Genomic DNA, 27281 nt, shown 5'->3' on the forward strand with positions numbered 1-27281 from the left:
TGAAGTGAGCAAATGCTGTTGGAAAAATGACACCAATAGACTTGCTTAAAGAGCAGGGTTGCTACAAACTTTCAATTTGTAAAAAACATAACATCTGCAAAGCACAATAAAGTGAAGCGTGATAAAATGAAGCGTACCTATATTTAATTTTAAAAGTTGCATGCTGGAGCGCCTGGGTGCCTCAGTTAGTTGGGCATCTGCCTTCGGCTCAGGTCATGATCTCAGAGTCCTGGGATGGAGCCTGGGTGGGGGGGGGGGGTGTCCCTGCTCAGCGGGGAGTCTGCTTCTCCCTCTCCCTCTGCCCCTCCCCCGTGCTCATATGGGCACGCTCTCTCTTTCTCTCAAATAAATAAATAATATCTTTAAAAAAGTTTTTAAAAATAGAAGTTAGATAAATGCATGGTTTTGGAGATGTCCTTCTTCACCAGCTCAGAAGTTAGTTCCCCATGTGCGTGGGTACCTTAAGAGACCTCTATGTAGGGGACATTCATCCTTGGGGTCTCCTTGGCACCAACTCTCACAGAAATGATCTGGGAGGTGGTACCGGAGAGGTTCCTAGCCATAAGATTGCAGGTGGAAAGGCCACATCCCTTCCAGTTCCTGGGGCCAGCCTGTGGCATGGGGGTCCCTAAGCGGTGAGCACCGGTAGCGGAAACAAGACGTGATGCCAATGAACACATCAAAGGCACCTTCTGGGAGGAAACACCATGTGGCCTCCATGCTCTCCTGGCACTCAAAGGAACACCCCACCCTGTGGGCACAGCAGACCTCTGCCGTGCACACATGTGCACATTCCCTGACCTAACTGCTGCTACCAGTCACCTTCCCCTTAAACACAGCCTTTGTTTGTTCCTCCAAAAGCAAGGTTGGGAGGGTTTATTTAGGAAGTGAACCCAGCAACCAAACTCCCACCACATACGGAGGCTGGGCTCTATGAGGACCCGACAGCATCCCTGAAGGCAGGGGGCTGGCTGTGCCCAAGATATGCCTGTGGCAGGAGAGCAGAGGCCTGGGGATGCCAACAGCCATAGCTGCAGTCTGCGACCCAGAGAGGCACAGCCCCCCCACTCGTCACTGTGACACCTGTGGCCACCCAACGCCCTTGCCCTCTCCAGTATGTCTTCCAGAGCTCTCCAATTCTTGCAGACCAGTGCCCCACAAATCTGACTCAATTCTGACTCCATCAACCTGCAGTGGGCATCAGATCCCACGGGTTAAGGGCTCAGTCCTACGAGACTGCCACCAGTTCAGATGCCACCTGCAAGTCCAGGTTGTCACTGGGGCTTCTGACCAACTGGGTATAAACTGGAGGTTCCCATGACCCCCTCTCCTCAGGTTCCATTAACTTGCTAGAGGGGCTCACAGAATGCAGGAAACGAGCTTACTCGCTAGATCACCAGTTTATTTCAAAGGATATGAATCAACAGCCAGATGAAGAGATACACAGGGCAAGGTCCCAAACAAAGGAGCTTCTGTCCCCGTGGAGTGTGGGGTGTGCCACCCTCCCAGCACACAGATGCATCCGGGGTCGCCAACTCGGAAGCTCTCCAAAGCCTGTCCTGTGTTTTTAATGAGGCATCGTTAGCAGGGATGACTGATGAAGTCACTGGCCATTGGTGACTGGACTCCATCTCTAGCCCCTCTCTCCTCCCCTGAGGCCAGGGGGTAGGAATGAAAGGTCCAACCCTCTGATCCCATGGTGGGTTCCCCGGCCACCAGCCCCCACCATTAGGGTCTTTCCTAAAGTTACCTCCTTCAGGCAAACACCCACTTCACCTTGTTGGCTCTGAGGCAATTTCAGGAACTGCGGACAAAAGACCAAACACGTAACGAAAGACGCTCCCACTGACCTTACTGCTTAGGAGATTCCGACGGTTTCGGGAACTGTGAGTCAGAACCCCACAGAGACCAAACTTATATGGATTATAAGTCACAGTAGCAACACCGGGTCCTTCAGCACATTCACCCCCACACAGAGGGGTCTGAACTCCCTCAGCACCACCCAGGCTACAGACCTGGAAAGGCAGCGCAGTGCTGTCTCCAGCTGCCAAGTCCGCAGGAACTTGTCAGAGCAGCAACACAACTTCCCTCCTCCTTGGGAAGTTTCGCCGTTGTCCTTCCTTGTCTCTCCTCCACGCTATCCCTCTCCCTCCATCACCCCTCTCCTTCAGATTTCAGTCACGTCCTAATACAGCCATATTAAAATCTGTGACGTAGAGAGCCTGCCCCTTTGTTCTCGCCAATGCATTCCCCACATTCACCACGACCTTGGTCTCTACTTCCTCACTTTCCGCGATCCCAAAACCCTCACCTGTGTCGCCACCACTCTGCAGGTCCAATGACTTCTGAGCCACTAACTGGCGCTCATATTGCTAAAGGACCAGGACCTCTCAGATGCGGTGCTCTACGCACATGTGACCGAAGAGAAAACTGGTGAAATGGAGTTTATCCAAATTCAAAACTGTGGGGACGCCTGGTGGCTCAGGACATTGGGCACCTGCCTTCGGCTCAGGTCATGATCTTGGGGTCCCGAGATGGAGCCCCGCACCAGGCTCCCTGCTCAGTGGGGAGTCTGCTTCTGCCTCTGCCCCCCAGCTCGTGCTCTCTCCCTAAAAAAAACTCTAAAGTGTGCTTCAAATGACATCATTAAGCCAGTGAAAAGACAAGCCACAGACAGAAAAAAGTATCTGCATATAATATATCTGATGAAGAACTTGTGTCCACAATGTATTAAAAACTCAGTAACAAGAAGAAAAACCACCCGGGCAACCCTCTTGGGTTCCCTCCTTCTTTGGGAGCTTTGTACTCTCAATAAACTTTGCTTTTCTATAAGAAGAAGAAAGAAGGAGAACAACAACCTAATTAAAAACCAAGCAGAATGTGAATAGACATTTCTTCAAAGAAGACCTACAAATGGCCAGACAGCAAACAAAGATGCTCACCATCACTGGTCACCAGGGAAATGCAAATCAAACCAGCGTGATGCCGCTTCATACCCATGAGGACGGCTACTACCGAGAAGGTGGAGAGAAACAACGGCTGGGGGGATGTGGAGAAATGGGGGCTCCCATTCACGGCTGGTAGGCACGCAAGATGATGCAGCCTCTCTGGAAAACAATTCGGCAGTTTCCTAAAAAGTTAAAGCATAAATTTACCACACGACCCAGCAATTGCACCCCCAGGACTGTACGCAAGACAAATGAAAACAGGTGTCCACACAGAGACTGGCGTTGAGCTCTCACAGCAGCACTACTCCTAAGAGCTGAAGCCTGCAAAACGCAGTCATCCACCCCCACGGACAGCGACAACCAAAATGTGGGTATCAGTACAACAAGATGCCCGAGCAATAGTCACCCTGTAGCAGACAAGTCCCATGTGGGGTGACTGCACGTACACAAAATGTCCAGAACAAAGAGGTCGGCAGAGACAGACAGCAGGTGAGCTGTGACCTGGCTGGCAGCAGGAAAGAGAGTCACAGGATCCCTTTGGGGTCATGCAGATGCTCTAAAACTGGATACGCTGCTGCCTGCACAACTCTGTAAATTTACTGAAACCACTGAATTCATACTTAAAACAGGTGAATTCTGTGTATGTAGATTATACCTGGACAAAGCTGTTAAAAACACTACAGGACAAATGCTGGCTCTCGGCAGCTTCCCTCCGTGTTTCACCACATGCTTCAGGACTCTATACAACTCACTGATGGCATCTGAGGCCTTCTCTCTCTGCAAGCACCCGGAGGAGGCGTCGACTCCACCAAGTATGCCCCATCTACAACTTCACACCTGCTTTTCTCTGAGCGCCACCTGCATGCTCAGCTCTCCGCCAGTAGCTCCATCCTACACCTGCCCTCTGCACCCAGGCCAAATCTGAGATAATCTAGACCCTCCTCACAACTCAATTCCATGTCATCAGACTCCGTCCCTCACAGGTCCCTTGTCATTAACTGCCACACCTTGTCCAGAGACCCAAAACAGTCCCTGGATACAGCATGTCCTCTAAGCCTCCTCCACCAAGGGCTAGTTGTAACCCCCATTTCACCGACGAGGTAGCAAAGGCAACATCCAGCTGGTCCAGCTCTGCGACAGGGAGCAGGCCCTCACTCTGCTCAGCGGCAGCCTGCATCAGCCTCACACTGCAAACACCTGGGCCAGGACAGGGAACCAGCAAGACGGAGTGCACACAGTGGGCATCCGCCCTGGAACCACCTCAGTCTAGGCATGAGAAACATCAGTTCCAGGCATTAGGTAAAGGTCAGCCCTGAGGTCAGAGACCTGGGCTGGACACTTTCCTTGGTGGGCACACTCTTCACTGCCTCTGACTCTGTGTCTATATCTGCACGGCAAGAACAGTTCTGCTCCTCTCAAGTACCCATCACGGTAGTCCTCAGGGCCTTTGCAGGTGCTGTCCTTCCTACCCAGAACACTGTCCCATCATCGGGGCATGACGTCACATCTTCTAAGAGCCCTCCCTGGAAATACACGCCCTGGGTTCCTGTGAGTCACAGCCGCTGCAGACGCATATCGCCAGGACCAGGCGTGTCCAGAGCATTCCAGCACCCCTGGCCAGGATGGCAGTGTTCATCTGTCTCCCCCTTGATAGAGCACAGTCTGGAAGCATTTGTGCTGATCCTTCTTAGATTGTGAAAATTATGCATCCGTACGGGTTAGGGGAGGGAAGCAGTCTGTCCATATGCTACGTTTCATAGTCAGCATGCTGAGGGTGGTACTGTGCCAAACACTGTCGCCTGTCCTCATTCTCACTGTGACAGACCCCAGGGATGCCTCCCCCCAGTGCCACCGTGCACATGAGCTGCCCACTCTCTGTTCCCACTGGACCTAGGATGTCGGCTCTCAGCAGCCTACAGTCACCCACCGACAGCCTGTAACTGTGGGTGACGTATGTGAGCGTGGAGGGAGGTGTTCCTCATAAAACAAATCAGCAACCTGGAAACAACTTTAAACTTGGACAGGTTAGGAACTTCAGTGGATGCAGAAAGAATAACACCTCAAAGATTATGAGAACAGACAGCATGAGCAACAGAGAGAGGCACTCGCCAGAGAGGACATCCAGCCGGCTGCCACATCCAGTGGGACTCCAGAAGACAGGCGAAGCACGCTGGCCAGCTACTGTACAAAGCACAGTACGGTGAATAAACAGAAATCCACCACTAGCCTCACTACCCTAAAAGCTACCAGAGACAAGACTTGTGGTCTGAAAACACACAGGAGGGTTCCTGGACATCAGCCTTGACCACAGCCGGCCTTACCAACTGCCTCCTAGTGGATACAACAAGAAAGAAGTGACACCGTGACCCCTGAGGGCTGCACAAGGCACCGCAGTTCCACCACACGCTCCTGAGACACGTGCGTTAGCTGCAGAGTAAGACGTCCCGCTTCCAGGACACGAGGCTGCAGAGGCCACAGGGGGCGGTCAGCACCAGCTGCTCCTCCAACACCAGCTGCTCCTCTGACCTGCCCCTGTTCCTTCTCCAGCCTGGTTCCAGGTACAAGTAAGGAAGACTGGCGGTGACCCAGCCCCAGGTGGTCACACACGATTGCTACAGGCCCTTAAGTTGTGGGACGATTTGTTATAACAGGAAACAATCATCTACAAAGAAATACCAAAGTTATTTCAGATTTTGGCATTCAAAGACCTTCAGTGTAAAAACTACTGAAGGATTCATTTTGGAAAGAAAACAGGCTGGAGAGAAATGATGCTACTCAGGGAAAACAGAAGATAAATTCAATCACTGACTGTTTAAAAGCTTTCTTATACTAAAAGCCGGAGCAAGTACCACTCCACAGGTATAAAGACCACCTGGGGGGGGCAGTCAGTGAGTGGCTGATGTGGACCAAAAATAAACGTGGACTATGAACATCAAAGAACAATTCTCAATCCTGGCTGCATATTTAAAACCACCTGGGAACCTTAAAAAAATTACTTTTAAGAGTAGCTGGTGGCAGGGGGCGCCTGGATGGCTCAGTCGGTTGAGCATCCGACTCTTAATTTTGGCTCAGGTCATCATCTCGGGATCCTGGGATCGAGCCCTGTGTGGGGCTCTGCACTGGGCATGGAGTCTGCTTAAGATTCTCTCTCTTCCTCTCCCTCTGCCCCTTCCCCTGCTTGCATGTGGCACACGCATGCTCTCTCTCAAATAAATAAATAAATCTTAAAAAAAAAAAAGTAGCTGGTGGCCGACTCCAGTACATTTTTAAAGTCCTCACGGTGATTTTCACCTGTGGCTGGAATCAAAAGTCATTGAAAAACAAAACAGAAATTAAGGCAAATGCATTAATAAGAAACCAAAGAAACTAGAAATATTAAGTTACACAAACACAACACTGGGCCTGACACCCAACTGTGCAGTCAAGAGTGGCTGAGATGATGAAAAGGAGCCTGTACCCCAAGGAAGCACAGCCCCCCCCATGCTGTGTTCTCTCTGCATGTCAAGTCCCCACAGAGTGACGTCACCAATACTGATCATTAGACACTCTGAAGACACTGATGCTTCACCTCCAGATTGTCATTTCATCTGCAAGGACCTTGTGTGCAGAAAAACGACCTACAAAATCTAAGGAACAGCCTTCTGTTTGCTGGAGCCAGGGCTCCACTCACGGCTGAGACTGGGCTTGTCCTCCTGGTGCAGCAGCTAGAAACTGGACAGGATTCTGCCAGCACCCTTGTCACTGCGGCACAACGGGCAGCACAGAGCTGTGGCCACTGGGAAAGGGAAACAAAGGAGTGAGCCCCGCAGTTCCCCCACTTCTGCCTGGAGACTCTTCCAGGCTATGGGGCAAGGACAGGGGTCCCAAGTGGGCAACTCACTGAGCCGAGAAGAGTCACCTCTAACTAGGAGAGAAGAAGGGAGGCAGTGAACTTGAGAGCAGAACAAGCACAGAGAAAACAAACAGGTTGTCAAGCAGACTAATATATATACCATTGCAACTCTCCCCCAATAGAGAGGATGATAAAAATAGTTGAAAAGGTAATATCAAATATTTTGTAAAATTTCAACTTGGGCTAAAAAACTACAAAACTAAAACCTACAGATGTAAGAAAGTCAATGATTACCAAGGAGAAAAACAAGAAATTGCACCCAGGCTCATCATTCTTAAAACCAGTAAGAAAACACTCATCAGAAGCCATGCACAATAGAAGAAAATGAACAGCATCTTTAAAATACTAAAAAACAGAGGCACCTGGGTGGTTCGGTAGGGTAAGTGTCTGTCTTCGTCTCAGGTCATGATCCTAGAGACCGGGGATCAAGCCCCACCTCACGCTCCCGCTCAGCAGGGAGTCTGCTTCTCCCTCTTCCTCTGCCCCTCACCCTGCTCATGCTTTCTCTCCCAAATAAATAAAATCTTTAGGAAAAAAAAAAAGGAAGACAAATTTTTTTTTCCTGAGAAACAAAAATGAGAGAATTAGTTGCTGACAGACCTACCCTAAAAGAAATATTAAAGTAATTTCTTAAGGTAGCAAGAAAATGATACTGGATAAAAAACTGAATATACAACATGTAAAAGAGTACCAGAAACAGCAATTAAGAAAGAAAATAAACTTTCTTCCTCATTTTAAGATTTCATTATAACTAACAATAATAAAGCATTGGGGGGGTTTAGAACAGATGTAAATGTGTACAACAGAACAGACACAGCTGGAGGGAAGAAAGAGAGGCACACACCGAAGGTTCTCTCATGAAATGTGAACTGGCACATTCTCATCATACAATCAGGTATAGCAAATAAGCCAATAATGGCAACAACAGTATACTAAAACCTGTATTCTTGATCTGAAAGAATGAAGGAAAAGAAAAAGAAGAAAAAAAAAAACCCAAAAGGGACAACTAGAAAGCAAACCATACTGATAGTTACATTAAGTGTAAATGGTCTTAAGATGCCAATTCAAAGGAAGAGATCCTCTGACTGGATTTAAAAAAAAAGCAAAAAAGAGCAAGACCCAAGTACATGCTGTCAAAGGAAGCCTTTATAAGTGCAATGATACAGATAGGTTAAAAGCAAAAGGATGGAAAAGACAGACCACACAAACACCAATCATAAGAAAGCTAGAAACCCATATATTATCACATAAAGCAGATTTCCAGAAAAGAAATACTACCAGGAATAAAGTCCATTCATTAAGAATACATAACATTCGTGTATACATCATGACAGAGCTTCAAAACACATGAGCAAAACAACAACAACAACAACAACAAAAAACACCAGAGTTGAAAAGAGTAAGAGACAAACTCGAAAATTTAGTCTAAGTATGTATATGAGACTGGAACCCTATGAACTCACTTACACTTTCTCTTGGTATGAAATCATACCAACTATGTTCTCTGAATGCAAGAGAATTATATTAGAAACCAATAATAGGGACACCTGGGTGGTTCAGTCAGCTAAGCGTCTGCCTTCGGCTCAGTTCATGACCCTGGGGTCCTGGGATCGAGCCCCGCATCTGGTTCCCTGCTCAGTGGGGAGCCTGCTTCTCCCTCTGCCTATGTGCTCATGCTCTCTCTCTCTGACAAATAAATAAAAATCTTGGGGGAAAAAAAGCTTTAGAAACCAATAATAGAAAGACAATCAGAATATTTCCAAATATCCACTTAAATAACATACTTCTACATAACACCTGGACCAAAAAAAAAGGACAAATGAAATTAGTATATCATATTGAAGGAAAATGAAATACGACAAATAAAAAGTTGCTGTATACAGCCAAAGCAGCGCTTAGAAAAAAATGTACAACATTAAATACTCAATGAGGATCTTCTTCAGGATGCCTGGGTGGCTCAGTTGGCTGGGTGTCTGCCTTCAGCTCAAGTCATGATCCCAGGGTCCTGGGATCAAGTCCCGCACTGGGCTCCCCGCTCGGTGGGGAGCCTGCTTCTCCCTCTCCCTCTGCCCTTTCTCCTTTCCCTCTGCTCGTTCTCTCTCTCTCAAATAAAATCTTAAAAAAAAAAAAAAAGGATCTTCTTCAACATACAATGGGGTTATGTCCCCAAAGACCCATCATAAGTTGAAAATGTTAAGTCAAAAATGCATTTCATGCACCTAGCCTACTGAGCATCACAGCCTAGCCCACATTAAATGTGCTCAAGACACCTACTCAAATCATCTAACACAAAGCCTATTCTATAATAAAGTGCTGAATGTCTCATTTAGTTCTGAGTACCTACTGAAAGTGAAAACCAGAATGGTTGTCAGTGTATCGATTCTATACCCTTGTGACTGTGTGGTTGGCTGTGGCCCACTGCCACTACTCAGCATCACGAGAGAGTACCGTACCACATATTGCCAGGCCAGGAAAAGATCAAAATCCAAAATTTGAAGTACAGTTTCTACTGAATAGCCCTCATGACCATAGATTAAAAAGTCTTTAAATTTAAAAAATTTTAGCAAACTGAATCCAGGTGTAGAGGATATCAAATCACACCCAACTGGGGTTTACCTCAGGACTGCAGGGTTGGTATAATATTCAAAGATTTATCAGTGTAATTAACCATACTAAAAAAGACCAAAAAAAGAAAAAATACATGATCATCACAGTAGAGGCCAAAAAAGCATCTAACAAAATCCACCATTCATTTTTAATTAAATCTCAAAGCAAAGTAATAATAGAAGGAAACTTCTCAACCGGATAAAGGGTATATATACAACCCTACACACACACTAACTAGTGAAAGACTGACTGCATTCTCCCTAAGATCAACAGCAAGGGGAGGACACCCGCTCTCAGTACTTTCCTGGGACATTTTACTGGATGTCCTAGGCAGTGCAATAGGCAAAAAAAGGAAAGAAAAGGCATTCGGATTGGAAAGGAAGAAATGAAACTACCTTTATTCACAAAATGACTGTACGTAATTAAAAATATCGTGTATTAATGTTTAATGCTAATGATAAGTTTTAATATTTAATAATAAATATAAATTTGGCAAAATATATGCACCGAGTGCTACAAAATACTGATGAAAGAAATTTAAATGGATCTCGATTTATGGAGAGCTGTACTAGGTTCATGGATTAGAAGGTTCAATCTATCTGATTCCATGCAATTCACTCTTCCCACAGGTGTTGACCCCAAAAGCACTCTCCAGTAAACTTTCTGCAAATCTCCATCCCAGAGTCTGCTTCCCAGGGAAACCAACATGGACAGTAATCAAATTGACTCTTGAACAATGTGGAGGTTAGGGGTGCCAACTGCCACAACTTGAAAATCTGCATGTGACTTTTGACACCCTCAAAACTTACTACTAATATCCTACTGTTAACCAGAAGACTTAACAATAACATGAACAGTTGATCAACCCAGATTTTGTACATTATATGTATTATATTCAATACTCTTACAATAAAGTAAGCTAAAGAAAATGTATTAAGAAAATCATAAGGAAGGGGCGCCTGGGTGGCTCAGTCAGTTAAGCGTCTGCCTTCAGCTCAGGTCATGATCCCAGGGTCCAGCAGGGAATCTGCTTCTCCTTCTCTCTCCGCCCCTCCCCCCCACTTGTGTGCGCTCTCTCTCTCTCTCTCTTTCGCTCCCTCTCAAATAAATAAAAATCTTTAAAAAAAAGAGAAAATCATAAGGAAGAGAAAACACATTTATAGTACCATACTGTATTTATTTAAAAAAAAAAATTGTGGGGGCACCTGGGTGGCACAGCGGTTAAGCGTCTGCCTTCGGCTCAGGGCGTGATCCCGGCGTTATGGGATCGAGCCCCACATCAGGCTCCTCCGCTATGAGCCTGCTTCTTCCTCTCCCACTCCCCCTGCTTGTGTTCCCTCTCTCGCTGGCTATCTCTGTCAAATAAATAAATAAGATCTTTAAAAAAAAAAATTGTGCATAAGTGGACCTGTGCAGTTCATACCCATGTTGCCCAAGGGTCAAATTTATATTATTTGGAAAGGAAAGAGAGGAGACAAAACTGTAGCCTATAGTAATTACAGTGAAAAGGTAGCTACCTGGATAACCAGCAACATGTCAACCCAGACAGTTAAAATATGATGTGCATAACTAGATTAGAACAGTGAAGGCTGGGAGAAAAACAACCAGGTAACCCCCTGTATGTGCTTCACAGCTGTGCTTTTGAAGAATGCTTAAAAAAATATTTATTTATTTATTTATTTATTTGAGAGAGAGAGAGAGAGAAAGAAAGAAAGAAAGTGCAAGTGAGTGGGAGGAGGGGTAGAGGGAGAGAGAAAATCTCAAGACGACTCTGCACTAAGCACAGCGCCTGATGCGGGGATCAAGCTCACAACCCTGAGATCATGACCTGAACGGAAACCAAGAGTCTGAGGCTTAACCCACTGAGCCGACCCAGGTACCCTGAAGAATGTTCTCCTTATACAATGGATAAAATCATATAAAATTGCCATTTTTCAACAATTTTTCTAACCTACAAAAACTGCAATTTCACATGGTTCATATGTATTTCCACTGAGTCCAACCCAATCACAACAAAATACCGGTCAGGCTAATGAATGCTCCCTTTTCAATCACCACAGGCCCTAGAATCTAAGTGTGAAAACACAAGTGCTGTCACTAAGTCAAGTTCAAAATCCAAGAGTCTAAAATGAAGACATTTTCTAGACTATTTCATGGGGTCTAAACCACGAGATGAGAGGATTCCAAATTCTGAGGAACTCTGGCCTTGGCTCATTCTCTGGTGTAAATCTCCACATGTTGACAGGTAACCTCACCAACCACACTCCCTCCCTGGAGGCTTCCCAAGCCCGGGGCCCAAACTGCTTCTCTCACCACCTTCCCCGGCTGCCTCATGGGCTCCACTTGTTCGTGCCCCTCCAACTGTGGGGCCCCCCAAGGCTCTCTTCCCTCTACACCACATCCTTTGAACTCCTGGTTCTTGTTCCACAGTTTCCACTATAATCTCTCTTAACTAAGTGCAGAATCTCTGCCCTGACCACCTCTCATCCAAATGCCAGGTGGACATGCCCTGGGTAGTGCTCCCAATGGAACTCTCCTCTTCGGATCTCCTTCCCAACCACGCACACACTTGGACTGCACGTCTATTTCTGTTTGTGGTAGCTGTGCCCCTACCCCAGCACCAGGTCCCCACCACAGCTCATCCCACCCACCGGTCTCAAACTGGCCATCAGTCCCGTATTCCCACACCTCCCAGCCTCTCATGCACATTCAGGACTGAATTCCCTCTTGCTGGTTACAGGTTAAATAACAGGAGATGCTCCATGCTTTCAGCCTCCTCTCCCCAATCCATCTCACCCCCACTGCCCACATTCAAGATCACCTCACATGGTAACCCCAAATAAAGGGTTGCTCCTCACACTAACACCTTCTGGAACTGTGCTCTACGAAACAGTTGCCACTGGTTACTGCGGCTGTTTACATTTAAATTCATCAAGATTACATAACGTTTAACATCCCATCCCACAAGCCACATTTCAGCCCTCGACAGCCATGTGTGGCTAGTGACTGTTGTGTTCCTGGACAGCGCAACTCGAGAGTGTGCCTGTCCTACCATCTTGGTCCAGAATCATTTCCCACTACTCTGTTCCAATAAAAACATTTTGCTAATTGCTCCTCAATTATGCTTTCCACTTGCCAAGCCTCACTCTTACCTGAAGAACATTGCTGTCCCTCACAAAGGCCTCAAGGAGTCCCCTGGGGTGATCACCAGTCCCCTCCCCCATTTCCAGACATCACCAGTCCAGCCAGACTTCAGGGAGCCCTCACAACACCTTCAGAATGCACCCAGTTCAAACACAGGCAACCTGCCACTCCCAGACCAGCACCACCCCCTTCATGCACACAGATGCTCACAGGCACAGTGACATACACACAGACACAGGCACACTCTATGTTCCCACAGTAGCCAGAAAGAGTTTCCTAAGAGTCTATTAAATGAAGTTGCTATGATATAAGGATTTATAAGAATCTATTTTTGGTCATCCACAGTTCCTAAAAACCCTCTTCAGAGCAAAGGTGAAATGGGTGTCTTATTAATGAAGGTGACTTTTGGGCCCCACCCAATGGGGGGTGGGCATGTTGGCTGCCAAGAGGACCAACCAAGTGATTAGAGGGTTAGAACTTTGAGTCCCGCCCCCCCCCACCTCCACAGGAGGGAGAGGGGCTGGGACTGAGCCCCTTCTCATACCTTCTCCTCTCCCAAACCTCCAGCAGCTCCTCCCCTACCCTCACTGAGAGCCTGCTTCCTACTCCTCTTAGAAAAGCATCAGAAGAGGACTTACACAGGCCACCATGGACCACCACACCTCTCAGCCCTCCTGCCAACCACCACCCAACATGCACAGCAACCCTAACACACTCCAGCCAAGTCTCTCTCCTACAGCCTTCTTCCTAAGATGTCAGCACCACTAGCACATAATTGGCTATAATTTCTTGCATCTTAAAAAACATGTGAATAAATAACCTTCTGTTGCCCCTTTGCAGCAAAAACCCTTGAAAAAGATGTCTATAATCAGTACCTCCAATTTCTTCTGTCCCATTTTTCTCTTAAGCCCACTCCAAACATGTTTCTGCTCCCCACCACACATAAACCCCAGAATCTGCTCTTCCAAATCACCAAGAACCTTGACCTTGAGCCCAGGGTACTGAAAACCACTCCCTCCTCCCCACTATCCATCTGGATCACCCCCTGCTCCCCATTTTCCACTCTGATCAGTCTCTCCTTCCCGCTATCCACCTGGATCACCCCCTCCTTCCCACTCACTGTCCACCTGGATCACCCCCTCCTCCCCAATATCCTCCCCTCAGTTGTCCCACCTGCACTCTGGGTGGGACTGCCCTGAGGGGGAGTAAGGCTCCCCGGGCTCAACCCCTGCAATGCATCTCCATGCCTACGATTTTCCTCAGAGGTCAAACTCCCAAATGTAGCACACCCAAACTAAGCTCCTAGGCTGCGCCTGTGATTCCACCAGGAATTCTTAGTGGTTAACCTCAAAACATGTCCAGAACCTCAATAAAGAAGACAACATGATTAATTACAAAAATATATCTCCAAAACATACATATACCTTGCCAGATTCCAAGATCCTGCCACCACCACTGCTGCCGCCTCACGCCTGACTCGTTGCAGTCCCCTCACCTCCCCCCTGCTCCCCAACAGTCTGTGCTCAACAGCAGCAACACTGTCACCGCTCCTCTGCTCCGAACTCCCCACAGGCTCCTCCCTCTTCACTCACCTCCTCTGCTCCCCTCCACACACTCTGGGCCAGCCCCTCAGACTTCTTGGCAGGCTCCCTCCAACTCCCCTTCAGGCCTCTGTAGTGGCTGTGCTCTTAGCCTGGAATCCTTCCTCCCCGATGTGTGATTCACCTCTGTCACCTGCTCCAACTGTGCTCAGATTCGCTGTCTGCGAAGGAGGCCCACCTGACCCCTTACTGAGGCTCGCACCCCAGCTTGTCAGTCTCCCTGACCACCTCCACTGTTTCCCTGCAGCACTGACACTCCTGACACAGGACGGAAGTCACTTGTTTACGTGTGCTGCTTGTGACTGCTGTCGGTGAGGGCAAGGACTGACCCATGTTCCTCACTGCGGTGTCCCAGCACCTACAACAGCACGCAGACACAGTGAGTTCAGTAAGTACTGTGTTCACACCCTGAGGTCAGGGAAGCCACATGGCATGAATGGAAGTATACCTCTACAGTTAAGAAGGAAAATTCCGGAGTCAGGACACCTGGACTTGCACGCTGGCTCTGCCTATGACCTACATAACCTGCTGGATTCCGTTTCCTTGTGTGCTAAGTGGAACCAAGAGCATCCACCATGGATGGTTCAGATGCATAAGTTATACAAAGCACAGAATGTGTTCAGAACAGTTTCTAGAACATAAGCATCAAATTACAACAATGATAACAGGTAACATGTAGCTTAAAAAATATTTTTCCCAGGGGCGCCTGCGTGGCTCAGCAGTTAAGCATCTAACTCAGGTCACGATCTTTTTGGCTCAGGTCACGATCTCTGGGTCGTGGCATCAGGCCCGCATCGGGCTCCCAGACTCTCCACTCGGTGACGAGTCTGCTTCTCTCCCTCTCTTTCTGCCCCTCCTTCTGTGCGCTCTCTCTCTATACAGATATAAAATAAATAAATCTTTGAAAAACTATTTTCCCTAGACTTTACAGGCAGTAACAGCTTCTTAGATGGTCAATGTTCAAACCACTGAGCAAGCTGAAAACACCAACTAGGTAGATTAGGAGAAATCACATCTGTAGCCTTTTTATTTTTTTTAACCTACTCCCAGAATTCAAAAAAGCTAGTGAACTGTCAGTCCCCTGAAAACTGACAAACTAGAGGATGGAATCTGTTCACACACCATTGTTTTCACAAAGACTTTTGTAAAATAAAGGCACTAAAAAAAATATTTTTTTTTAGATTTTATTTCTTTATTTGACAGAGAGAGGCAGTGAGAGATGGAACACAAGCAGGGGGAGCGGGAGAGGGAGAAGCAGGCTTCCCGCCGAGCAGGGAGCCCGATGCAGGGCTCGATCCCAGAATGCTGGGATCACCCCTGAGCCGAAGGCAGACGCTTAACGACTTAGCCACCCAGGCGCCCCTGCACTAAAATGTTTTAAGCATATAATTTTAATTGCTTATTTAGAACTATCAACCCAGTGGGACAAAGAAAGTCTGTACATCCATTTACTTGCCCATGACCTGAACACCCCTGCTAGAAGGACAAACAAGACTCTAAGGCAGCAGCTGCCTTCAGGAAGGGAACCTGGACAGCTGAAGGGTGAGGGTGGGAGAGACTTCTCACTTTGCATGCTTTAATACCTTTTAAGTTTTGAACATTTGTTCAAACAGAAAAAAAGAAAAAAAAATTTGAAGGACTCATTAGCAACAAAAAACCTGAAAATACAATTAACAAAGCAATTCCATTTATAATAACATTGAAAAGAATTAAGTATTTAGTAATAAATTTAATGAAAGAAATGCAAGACTTATATACTGAAAAATATGCAATATTGTTGAAAAAAATTAAAGACCTAAAAGTAGGATATCCCATGTTCATGGAATGTTCTTCTTAACACTGTTAATATGGCAAACACTCCAAGCTGATCTACAGATTCAACAGACCCTTATCAAAACTGAGCTTGCTTTTTTGCAGAAACTGACAGGCTGAACATGACAGTCATATGAAAGTTCAAGGGACCCAGAAAAAAAAAATCTTGAAAAGGAAGATCACGTGGAAGACCCACACTTTCTAACTTCAATACTTAAAAAACTACAGTAATCAAGACAGGATGGTACTGGCCTAAATACAGACATACAGACCAATGGAACAGAGTTAAGAGTCGAGAAATAAACCCTCAAATGTACAGGCAAGTGATCGCTGACAAGGGTGCCAAGATGGTTCAACAGGGAAAGAATAAACTGTCTTTTCAACAATTGGTGCTGGGATAACTGGATATCCACAGCAAAAGAACAAATTGGGACCTTTACTTCACACCTTAACACAAAAATTAACTATAAAATTCTTAGAACACAACACAGGAGTAAATCTTCATGACTTTGGATTAGGTATTGGTTTTTTAGCTACAACACCAAAATACAAGCAACAAAAGAAAAAGTAAATTGGAATTCATCAAAATTTAAAACTTTTGCACTGCTAACAATACCATCAAGAAAGTGAAAAGACAACACACAATGGGAGAATACATTTGCAAATCATGGATCTGAGCAGGGACTTGTACCTACAATATATAAAGAACACTTATAGCACAGTAACAAAAAGATAAATAACCCAATTTAAAAATGAGCAAAGGGGGGTGGCTGGGTGGCTCAGTTGGTTAAGCATCTGACTTCGGCTCAGGTCATGATCTCAGGGTCCTGGGACTGAGCCTGTTGGCAGATTCTGCGCTCAGTGGGGAGTCTGCTTGTCCAACTGCCCCCTCCCTCCTCCTGTGTGCGCGCGTGCACACGTGCACTCTCTCTCTCAAATAAAATCTTTTTTAAAAAAATGAGCAAAGGATCTGAACAGACATTTCTCCAAAGCTGACATATAAACTGCCAATAAGCACATGAAAAGATACTCAACATCATCAGCTATCAAGGAAGTGCAGACCAAAACCACAGTGAGACACTACTTCGCACCCACTAGGTTGGCTACAATCAAAAAAGACATACAGGGGCGGCTGCGTGGCTCAGACGGTTAAATGGTTAAGCGTCTGATTCTTGATTTCTGCTCAGGTCATGATTGCAGGGTTGTGAGATCAGGCCCCGTGGTCACACTCTGCACTGGGCAGCGTGAAGTCTGCTTAAGATTTTCTCTCTCCTCTCTCCCTCCAGCCCTCCCCACCGCCCTCCCCCACTCACACACACATGCGCTCTCTCTAAAAAAAATAAAAAAAAAAAATTAGGGGCACCTGGATGGCTCAGTCGGTTAAGTGTCTACCCTTGGCTCAGGTCATGATCCCAGAGTCCTGGGATCGAGTCCTGCGTCAGGCTCCCTGCTCAGTGGGGAGTCTGCTTCTCTCTCTCCCTCTGCCTGCCACTCCACCTACTTGTGCGCTCGCTTTCTCCCTCTCTGTCAAATACATAAAATCTTTTAAAAAAATTAAAATTAAAATAAAAAAGACACACAGTAACAAGTATTGGAGAGGATATGGAAAAACTGGAATCTTTATGCACTGGTGGCAGAAATGTAAACGAGTGGATCCACTTTGGGACTTCAAAAATAGACCTAGAGCTCCTATAAGATGCAGTAATTTCACCCGTAGGTAAATACCCCAAAGAAATGAAAACATATGTCCAAACACTGGTTCTTGAATATGCACAAACATTTGTACATAAACATGTACAAACAGCAGCATTATTCATAATAGCCAAATAGTGGAAACAACTCAAATGTCTGTCACAGATGAAAGGAACAACAACATGTGGTAGAGTCATAAATGGAATATTACTCAGCCCTGAAAAGGAGTGAAATTCTGATATGTGCTACAACAACACACCTAGAAGCAGAACAGCGGCAGCTGAGACCAGCGGCCCATGACAATCCCTCCTATCACCCTCCACATCTAACCCATCAAGTCCAATCAACCCGAGAGCTCTGCTGGCCTCTCAGCCTCTACCCCATGTTCACTCACCTGAACCGATTCACTCCTGATATGACAGCCAGGGTGATGCTTCAAAAAGACTAGCTGTTCAGGTCAGTCTTTTGGCATCTCCTACAGTTGGTAGGGTCTGGTTGGCCGCCTGCCTTGCCCCATCTCCTCTACTCCAGGCTCCCAATCCATGGGGCCCTGCTGCCCCAACGGTGCCACGGGAGCTGACCCTCCTCCCCACTCTCCATCCATACTGTGGCCTCAAACTCGCTATCACCCCCAGAGGTGTTTTCCCTGACCCATCACCTGAACAGGGTGCCCTAGGTTTGCTCTCAAAGTCCCACTCCCCATCTTTCAGAGGCTACACCACAGTGGTCAAATGCATGCCCGTTCCCTACACTGGACTCACACCTGCATTACCAGCCCTAGTGGATGGATGAAGGGAAAGACACAACCACCCCATCCAATTCCAACAATGCTGCCAGTACTGCTCCCTCCTCCCACACCAGAGACCATGACCACCCACCCGTCTCATACTCAGGAGGAAGTGTAGAGTGTTGTGAAGCGCTGGGGCAGCCGAGCTTCTCTAAATACCCACTGGGGTCTTCTACATACTGAATGCATGCCAATTCCAGTTTGTAAATTTTTTTAAAGATTTTATTTTAAGTAATCTCTATATCCAATGTGGGGCTCGAACTCACAACCCTGAGACCAAGAGTGACATGCTCCACCTATGGAGCCGGCCAGGTGCCCCTGGTTTGTCAATTCTTAATGTTGGGGACATTTCAATTGAGGGACTTCATAGTTAATATGAAATGAGGCCCATGTCATGTGTCTTGCGCTCCAAAAGGCCACCAAGCCAGGCTCAGAGGGACAGTGATGGAGCCCCCGCCCCACAGGATTTCTCAGCCAGCTGTGCAACGCCACCAAAAGGCACAAAGTCCAACTCTCACAAGTGATTTTATCACGCAAAAGACATCAGAATGGATCAAAGGTAGATAATACCTGCTTGTAAGTTCTGACGTGTTCTGAAAAGGAAGTGAGTGGATACAGCTAGAGCTAAAAAAGAATCTTGCAAAACTCCTTGCTGTACTCACCTGCATCTTGGCTACGGCAGGTGGGACTCTAGATGAGGGGGACACCCTTCGGGAGGTTCTCCAAGCTCTCAGCTTTGCAAACATGCCCCCACTTGCTGACCTGCTGCTCTGCCCAGCCCTGCCTCACCGGAGGCCCCAGCCACAGAGCACTGCTAGAAGCTCTCCATGCACCTGCTGTTTCCTGCCTCGTGCTGCCCCTTCCACCTGAGGGGCACTGTTCCTGTGCCCAGTTAATACCCTTGAAGACTCGATCACAGATTCCCCTCCTTTCTCGATGAGATACCCTTTCTTCCAGAAAGCCTACCCAAACTTAGTTCATGTCAGGCTAGGATAGCAGCCACCACAGGGGTCTCCCCAAGACCCCACAGTTGCCTCCACCACTACATCCACATGAGGTTATCACAATCCACACCCGTGTCCCCCCCACCAGGAGTCTGGTCTGTCTCCATCTCAGGGCACCTGACTGACAAGTGGCTGGCACACAGCAGGTGACAGGAGAGACCAGGAGCAGGATGAACGCGGGCGGGCCTGGCAGACACAAAACCCGATGTCAAGTCTTGACAAACCAATGGAGAAGGGGTCTACCCGTGAGCAACGCCCATCCTGGACCCCAGTGGCCTCAGGCAGGAAGACCCACACTGTTCCTAGATGGCCACCTGTGGTTTCCAAACATCCCTGCGAATACAGGTCTCTGGGGCCCACAGTGTTACTCCCTTCCAGCTTTTAGAAACCAGAGGCTACTTCTTGGGTTTCCCAGAGTTGGAAGAAATAGGAATCCTAGTAGCATAGCTGAACTGTGAATACAAAATGTAACGGCCAACACCACAATTAAACAGAAAAACAACAGAGTCCGGAAGCCGCTTCACCTTTATTAGTGACCCATGCAATCCGAAGCACGAATAATGTGAGGACTGCGGGCTGGGGAGATTTATATTGTATATGCTTCATCACAACCCTAATTGCAAGGAAGAACATGCTGGCCCCACAGAAACCCCAGGGAAGGGTTGAGGGGCTGTAACAGAAAACCACCAGCAGCATCTCAGGGACAGTATTACTGTGAAGCCCAACCATAAAGGAAGCACTGGCCACTCCGATTATTGCTGGGGCCTCTCGGATCCCCAAAACAAGACCAAGAGAGATACTCATGCCCCATCTGCTGACTGGAAGGGGTGGATCCAATTTTGTCATCTGTAAAATGGGGGTGATGAGGAGGGCCTCAGTGGACTGCTGTGAGGATGGGAGGAAGTGATACCTGCACAGGGCTTGGGGTAACGCGTGGTGGTCACTGTACCACTGTAAGGATGACAGGCGTCCCCCCTTATCCACAGAGACATGCTCCAGACCCCCAGCGGATGCCTGAAACCCCAGATAATACCCAACTCTATACATACCAAGTTTTTTCCTATACATACATACTATGATAAAGTTTAATTCATAAATTAGGCATAATAAGAGATTAATAAAAATAATAATGAACTAGAGCAATTCTTAATTGCTGTAGTTCTGTAAAAAAGTTACGTGAATGTGGGGGGGGGGGCGGCAGGGAGACCAAGAGAGGAAGCAAGACAGACAAAGCCACACAGTCAAAAAGGAAAATCAGCTGGAACACCAGAAGCCAGTGAGGGCTTCAAGCTGGGGTGACTGGTTTACTTGGCAGCCGAACACTGGAGTCTGGCTTGTCTTCAACCAGTGTCCACGAGGACAGAAAACGGGCTCTGCTGACTCATCAGCCTCTTGGTGTTAAGACTACTTTTTAAAACCCTTATACACATATAACACTCAGTAATTTACAGCATCCTCCAGAACTCAGTCCTGCTGCAGCAGGACAGACATCATCTAATCCACACACAAAAGCCCGGGCTTACATGTTCAGCAATTTATCTGTGATCAATTGCACCGGTCAGGGATTGAGTCAAAGCTTAAGTCCGCAGCAGGGCCAGAGCCGCGTCAGCTACACCAGGCAGCTCAGAAACCCACCAGGGATTTACTGCTCACTCCCCATGCTGCCCTCTGGGCTTCTCCCCACAACCCCAGGACTGTGTCAACACCAAAACTCCCGTGGGCTCCCACCCTGGAATGTTCCCTTCTGAAAAATTCTAGTTGCTCTTGTTTGTAACAGCTTTACTAAGATATAATTCTCATACCATACAATTCACCCATTTAAAGTGTACACTCTATCTACTGATATTAACATATTCACAAACATGCACAGCCTTCTCCACAGGCAATTACAGGATACTTTCTTTACCCCTCAAATAACCCCATGTCTCTTATCCGTAACTCCAGGCTCTGGCAACCACTAATCTACTTTCTACCTACGGATTTGCCTATTCTGGACATTTCATACAAATGAAAATATACAACATGTGGACTTCTGTGTCTGACTTCTTTCACTGAACACAATGTTTAGAGATCCATCCATGCTGTAGCATGAATCAGTACTTCATTTCTTTTTATTGCCAACTAATCCGTTGCATGGACAGACCATATTTTGTTTGTGCTCATGTGTTGATGGACACGTGGGTTGTTTCCAACTTTGGCTATCATCAATAGTGGCTGCTGTGGACATCCATATAGGTGCTTGTGTGCAGGGTTCTCCTAGTCACTCTCACCCATAAGAACACACGAAAAATGAGCCAATTTCCAATGGAGAAACTCATTTAATCTGATCATACCATATTATTTAAGGTATCGATAACTGGGAGAAATAAATGACCAAAGGAAGTGCAGAGTTAATGACCTGAAGAAGCAAGAGCAAAGCCTGATCTAATGGAATAAACAGTGATTAAAGAAAGAAGTGCTATTTCTGGGGATAGGTCCTACAGGCATATTCTCACATTACGAAACTCTGTACCTGCAAACTGATTTGTCACTGCACAAAATGCGGTATTCAGCAGTAGGGGCTAGTCAAATAGATCACAGCACCTCTGTGTAGCCAAAGACCAATGCAGCCATGAAAAGGAATGAACCGGGAAATGTACTGATGTGGGATGACTTCCCAAACATATTTAGTTTAAAAAAGGCAAGGTTCAAGAACTTTTTGAAAAGGGTAGGAAAAAAAGAATTTGCTTTTATAAGTCCAAAGTATCTCCAGAAGGAAGGGGACCAGGCTCCTGGGGTTAAAAACAGGACGATTTTCTAACTGCGAATGTGAATATGCTATCTATTCCAAAAGAAAATGTTTTAACCTTTTAGGAAGCAAAAATAAAGAGAATCTATGAGAATAAAAAACTTATACTTAAGAAAGCAAGAGACGAGAGGCCCTGGATAGTTGTAAGCCGCCAAAATGGAGGAAACAAAGAAGGAGCTGCTCCCGCTGCTGTGTTAACCCTCCTCTGGGGTGAAACCTACCCAAATCCACCATCTCTACTGAGGTCAATGCCCTAAGAAAATGTTGCAAAGAGATACTGAGAATACAAAGGTCTCTCCTGCCCTCAAAGACATCCCAGTGCAGAGGGGAGACAACTCTCATTTGTGCAGTGACCAAAGGCGCGGCTCAGAACACCATGGGGCGCAGAAGGAGAAGCTGCTGTATGATGGGAGGGATCAGGACAGGCTCCTCCTGGGCAAGCCCCATTGAGGGTCAAAGGAGATGAAGGGGCCGCTCAAGCTTTGCTTGTTTTGATGGGGATAGGGGAATGTGGAGCAGGGCTTGGGCTTTGTAGCACTGGTTAGTGTCACTGGACAGCAGAGTGCGAGTCACACACACAGGAAAGAACAGTCTAAGGGGCATGTGAGGCCAGGGAGGAGTGCAGGGCAGGGGGGCAAGCAGCTGGACACGCTCTGGGCCTGCTCTTCAGCCTGGGAGACTGGCCGCGGGGCTGTCTGGGATACCACAAGATGCTGAGCAGTGTTCCTAGCCTGCACACATGCAGTGCCAGTAGCACCCATCCCCAAGTTGGAACAACCAAAAACTTCTCCAGACAAATCCCCTCTGAGTGGGAACCAATCCTCTGCACTACACCACCTGAGCCGCCACGTGGAGGACAGAAGAGAGGGAGGGCACCCAGAAGGCACAGCCATAACGCAAAGGGCACAGGCCCTGGACGATACATCTGAGGAAGGATAAATCTGGTAACTACTCAGGAGGTACGTGAGTAGGACCCACAGCGAAGAGATGTAGTTGGGGGAGGACCTAAGACACCAAGCTCTTCCAGGTAGCAACCAACCAGATGATGGTCCCAAAGCACCCAAGAGCAGAGGTCAGAAGTAGAGAAGGCAGGGTCTGAGAAGCCTAAAAGGCTTTTGCATCCGGAGGCTGGCTCCAACTCTGAGGCTGAGGGGAGAAGTCTGGCTGGGACCACTGGCCTGGGTGAGACCACCCAGACAGAGCATGAAGCAAGCTCTTTTTTCCTCGGGGGGGAAGCCATTCCAGCACACACGCAGGAGAAAGGCTGGGATGGACATTTTAAAATCTATCTTTAGATATTTTAAATTTTGCTCACATAAGCTGTTTCATCACCATCTGTTCTGAACATTAAACCTTCTCACCCTAAACCCCACAAATGCCCAAAGACTCTACTTTAAAGGGAAAGGATTCCCCCTCCCCACCAAGTCTTAGTGTCACAGATTTAAAGGAGATGAGATGTAGTTATCTAGAGTAGTCTAAGATACTCTCCCTAGATCTGAGAAAGAGAATCATCTCTTTGTGAAATGAGGACTCTTCCTGCTTTGCTCTGAAGTTAAATCTTATTTCTTCCCGGGGCGCCTGGGTGGCGCAGTCGTTAAGCGTCTGCCTTTGGCTCAGGGCGTGATCCCGCCGTTCTGGGATCCAGCCCCACATTAGGCTCCTCTGCTAGAAGCCTGCTTCTTCCTCTCCCACTCCCCCTGCTTGTGTTCCCTCTCTCGCTGGCTGTCTCTGTCAAATAAATAAATAAAATCTTTAAAAAAAAATTATTTCTTCCCACACTTAGCAAAACAGCAAGTTACGGAACTGGTAATGCCAAATTCTCACTCTGTTGCTTATGTCCTCACTGTCATTTAAGTTTGTTAATAAGTTATCTTTACTATTTCAAGGATAACACTGTTAAGTGAAGTATAACAACAATAGCTTCAGTGGTTAAATTCGGAGAATTTCCCAAGAACTGCTCGAAATCTCATTGCTGTCTGCAACAACGCTACCAACCCCCAAGGACAATAAGTACTACAGGATTTCAGAGGGGCTCGTTAGCAGCTTTCTTCTTCTAAACAAATTTTATACAACAACTTATATATTACAAATCCATAACAGTTGATATATAATGTATCTAAGTACATAAGATCGGTTCCTCATTTACCTTTATAAAGACTTGGTTTTCCATATATGATCTCAGCTTGCTTGTGTAAGAAAAGAGAGTCAAACGCTTTAAGTTAATGTAAAACCAAGACGGTGACGTTAGCAGACAACTGAAGATCCAGCAGCCAAGCAGCAGGGCCCTGGAAACCAGACCCCGCAGTGATAACCCCAACACTTACATGGCACCTGACACAAAGTGTGTGAGTGTTCATTCACTGAGTCCTCACAACCTACCCTAGGAAGCCAATATCATTTGTGTTCCCATTTTACAGATGAGAAACCAAAGGAACAGAGTACAAAGCCAGTAAACAGAGGAGTCAGGACTCAAAGGCAGGCAGTCTGGCTCCAGAACCCGCCCTCTTCTCCACTCTGTTCTCCAGCTTCTTGGCAAGACAGCTGACTAGACAAAGTGCGGGCAGAGAGACCGACTGGCCTCTGTTCATTCAGCGAGCAAGCCTTTGAGGGTCATCAAGTCTGCGCCCAGGACGCTTTATGAAATGAGTCTCCTTGTTTTACAGTCACACCTCCTATCAAATCTCCTTCCCCTCCCCCAGCGAGGAGAAACACACCTAGCTCATTGTGAAAGGGGAGCCGCTGACCGGGAACCACCTGCTGTTTACAGAGGCACCCTGGACCCAAAGGGTTTAATTCCTCTCACTGGCTTCAAAGACAAATCTCCTATTGTCTACACCAGAAGAGGAACACGAAGCCTTGCAACTGTAGGTTTCTGCAGAGGTCACTGGAGGTTTGGCTAAACCCTACGACACGGAACGGAGGCGGGGGGAGGGCGCTGCATTTTTGCTGTTGAAGGTTGCGCAGCGCCCACAGCAGCTGCTGGTGGGAGCAGCATGTAACACACCCACAGCTGCCGCGGCCTCGCAGCCCGTCGCACGTTTTAAAATAAAAGACGTCCTGACCCCCAAGATGCACAGCTTGCCTCACTCGCTGCCCTCGGCACGGAACACTGCCTCCACCCACACCACTCCCGCAACCGGGAAGCAACAGAGGGAATTCCAGCTCCCGCAGGGCTGCGCCCCAGAGCGCCCCGGCCCGCCGTGCTGCAGAAGCCAGGTCCGCGAGGCCCTGCGGCCACGGCCCGCACCCAGAGACGCGCGTCCCGACTCCCTGCGCCGGGACAAAGCGCCCCCGCACCCCGCCCCGACCGAGCCCTGCAAACCGCGCCGACGCCCCACACTCAGGCCCTTGCACTCCACTCACGCCCGCCCTCGGGCCGGGCACACTCACACTCACCCATGGTCGGGGGACACTCACGCTCACCCTCAGCCGGGCATACTCACAGTCACCCTCCGGCCTGATACACTCACACCCACACTCACCCATGGCCAGGCACACTCATACACTCACCAATAGCCGGGCACACTCGCACTCACGCCCACCCTCGGGCCAGGCACATTCACACCCACCTCACACCCTGCCCCCGCGCGGCCTTGGCCCCTAGCACCTCGCGCCCCGTGCCCCCGCCCAGTCCGGCCCGGCACACCCACGCGTCCTCCGCTCCCCGCCCCCGCTGCGGCCCCGTCCGCCCCCTCGGTTCCCGCGGGCCTGGATCTTCGCACGGCCGGGCCGGGGACCTCCTCGAGGCCGGGCAGGGGCCGCAGAGCCGGCCTCTCCGCCATCTTCCTGGCCCGCGCCGCCCACCGCCCACCGCCCGCGCTCTCACCGGCCGGCTGGTCGCGGGCCGCGCCGCCACCGCCCCTCATCTCGGCTCGCGCTCCGCGCCCGAGCTCTCTGCGGCTCTCCCGCCGCCGCCGCCGCCGCCGCCGCCGCCGCCGCCACAGCACTCTCGGTCCGCGTCCTGCGCCGCTGCAGCCGCCAGCCCAGTGCGCCGCAGCCGCGCGTCCTCCCGTCACCAGCGCAACCCCCCGCCTCCGGCCCCGCCCCCGCCCTTCCCCGCTCCCGCCGCCAGGGGGCGCCGCCACGAACCCGGTGCGCGTGCGCAGGCGTGCGGCATGCCGGGAGCCGGAATCCAGCCGAGAGCGCGCGCGGCCTGCCGGGAGCCGGGAGCGCGGTCCTGGGGGCTCCGCCCACAAGGCGAGCGCGGGGCCGCGCGCGGTCTCTGAGAGCCCCGTGGGGTGGGGCCCGCCGGGCGAGGCGTCCACTCCTCAGGTGACGCCGAAGCTCTCCTCCGCGTCCCTCGGTCCGCACCCTTGTGGACCTTTCCTCTCCGGTCGCTGTGGAGTTTCTCCATTGTCCTTCGGTGGCGCAGTTATCGTTTCGGACGTCTCAGTGTGGATTTGGTGTAATTTACCTCCTGAAATCATATATCCGACCCCTGAATCTCAGATTTCCCTTTTCCTGGATTCTGGGAAATTATCAGCCATTATCTCTGAAAATATTGGTTCTCCATTCTCGTAGTCTCTCTCGTCATTTGTTAAACAGGTTGGACGGCCTGTGTTTCCCATCGTTTTGCAGTCATTCTTCACTCCCGGTAACGTACAGCCTCATCTCTACCAGCGCTCTCTCCCGCAGCTTCTAATGCGTCTAGCTTGTTCGTCACGCTTTTAAAAATCATTATTACCTACCTCCATTTCTAAAAGTTGTATTTGACTTGCATTTGGAAGCTGAACAGCCTGAAACTCTCCCACAACAGAACACAGAAGCCCACACCACCCAGTCTGTGGCCACACCCTGCATCCCGCTCTCAAGAAACCGCAAAGGGCTGGAAGCTCCCTTTCCGAAGCCGTCAGCGGGGTTCCTTCCTGTCCCGCCGCTCACGGCGCGCCCCACGGCTCGCATGCTTCTCTTCGGGAGCACCCGGCCGCGGACTAGCTCACCACGCGCACACCTCCCATGCGGACCATCCTCACACTGCACATCCATACGCGGGGACAAGTGGTCTC

At 48.5% G+C, this 27281-nt stretch overlaps 1 long non-coding RNA gene across 1 annotated transcript; it reads right to left on the bottom strand.

The window, feature by feature from the left end:
* Positions 1 to 273: 273 nt before the first annotated feature.
* On the bottom strand, positions 274 to 26168 carry LOC103656641. The gene is made up of 4 exons (XR_005833795.1): positions 26102 to 26168; positions 2943 to 3130; positions 1751 to 1804; positions 274 to 1559 (listed from the first exon to the last, which is right to left on the bottom strand). It is a non-coding gene; the product is annotated as an uncharacterized LOC103656641 (long non-coding RNA).
* Positions 26169 to 27281: the final 1113 nt, after the last annotated feature.

The sequence above is a fragment of the Ursus maritimus genome, unplaced genomic scaffold (assembly GCF_017311325.1).
Source record: "Ursus maritimus isolate PB19 unplaced genomic scaffold, ASM1731132v1 scaffold_9, whole genome shotgun sequence".
NCBI classification, from domain to species: domain Eukaryota; kingdom Metazoa; phylum Chordata; class Mammalia; order Carnivora; family Ursidae; genus Ursus; species Ursus maritimus.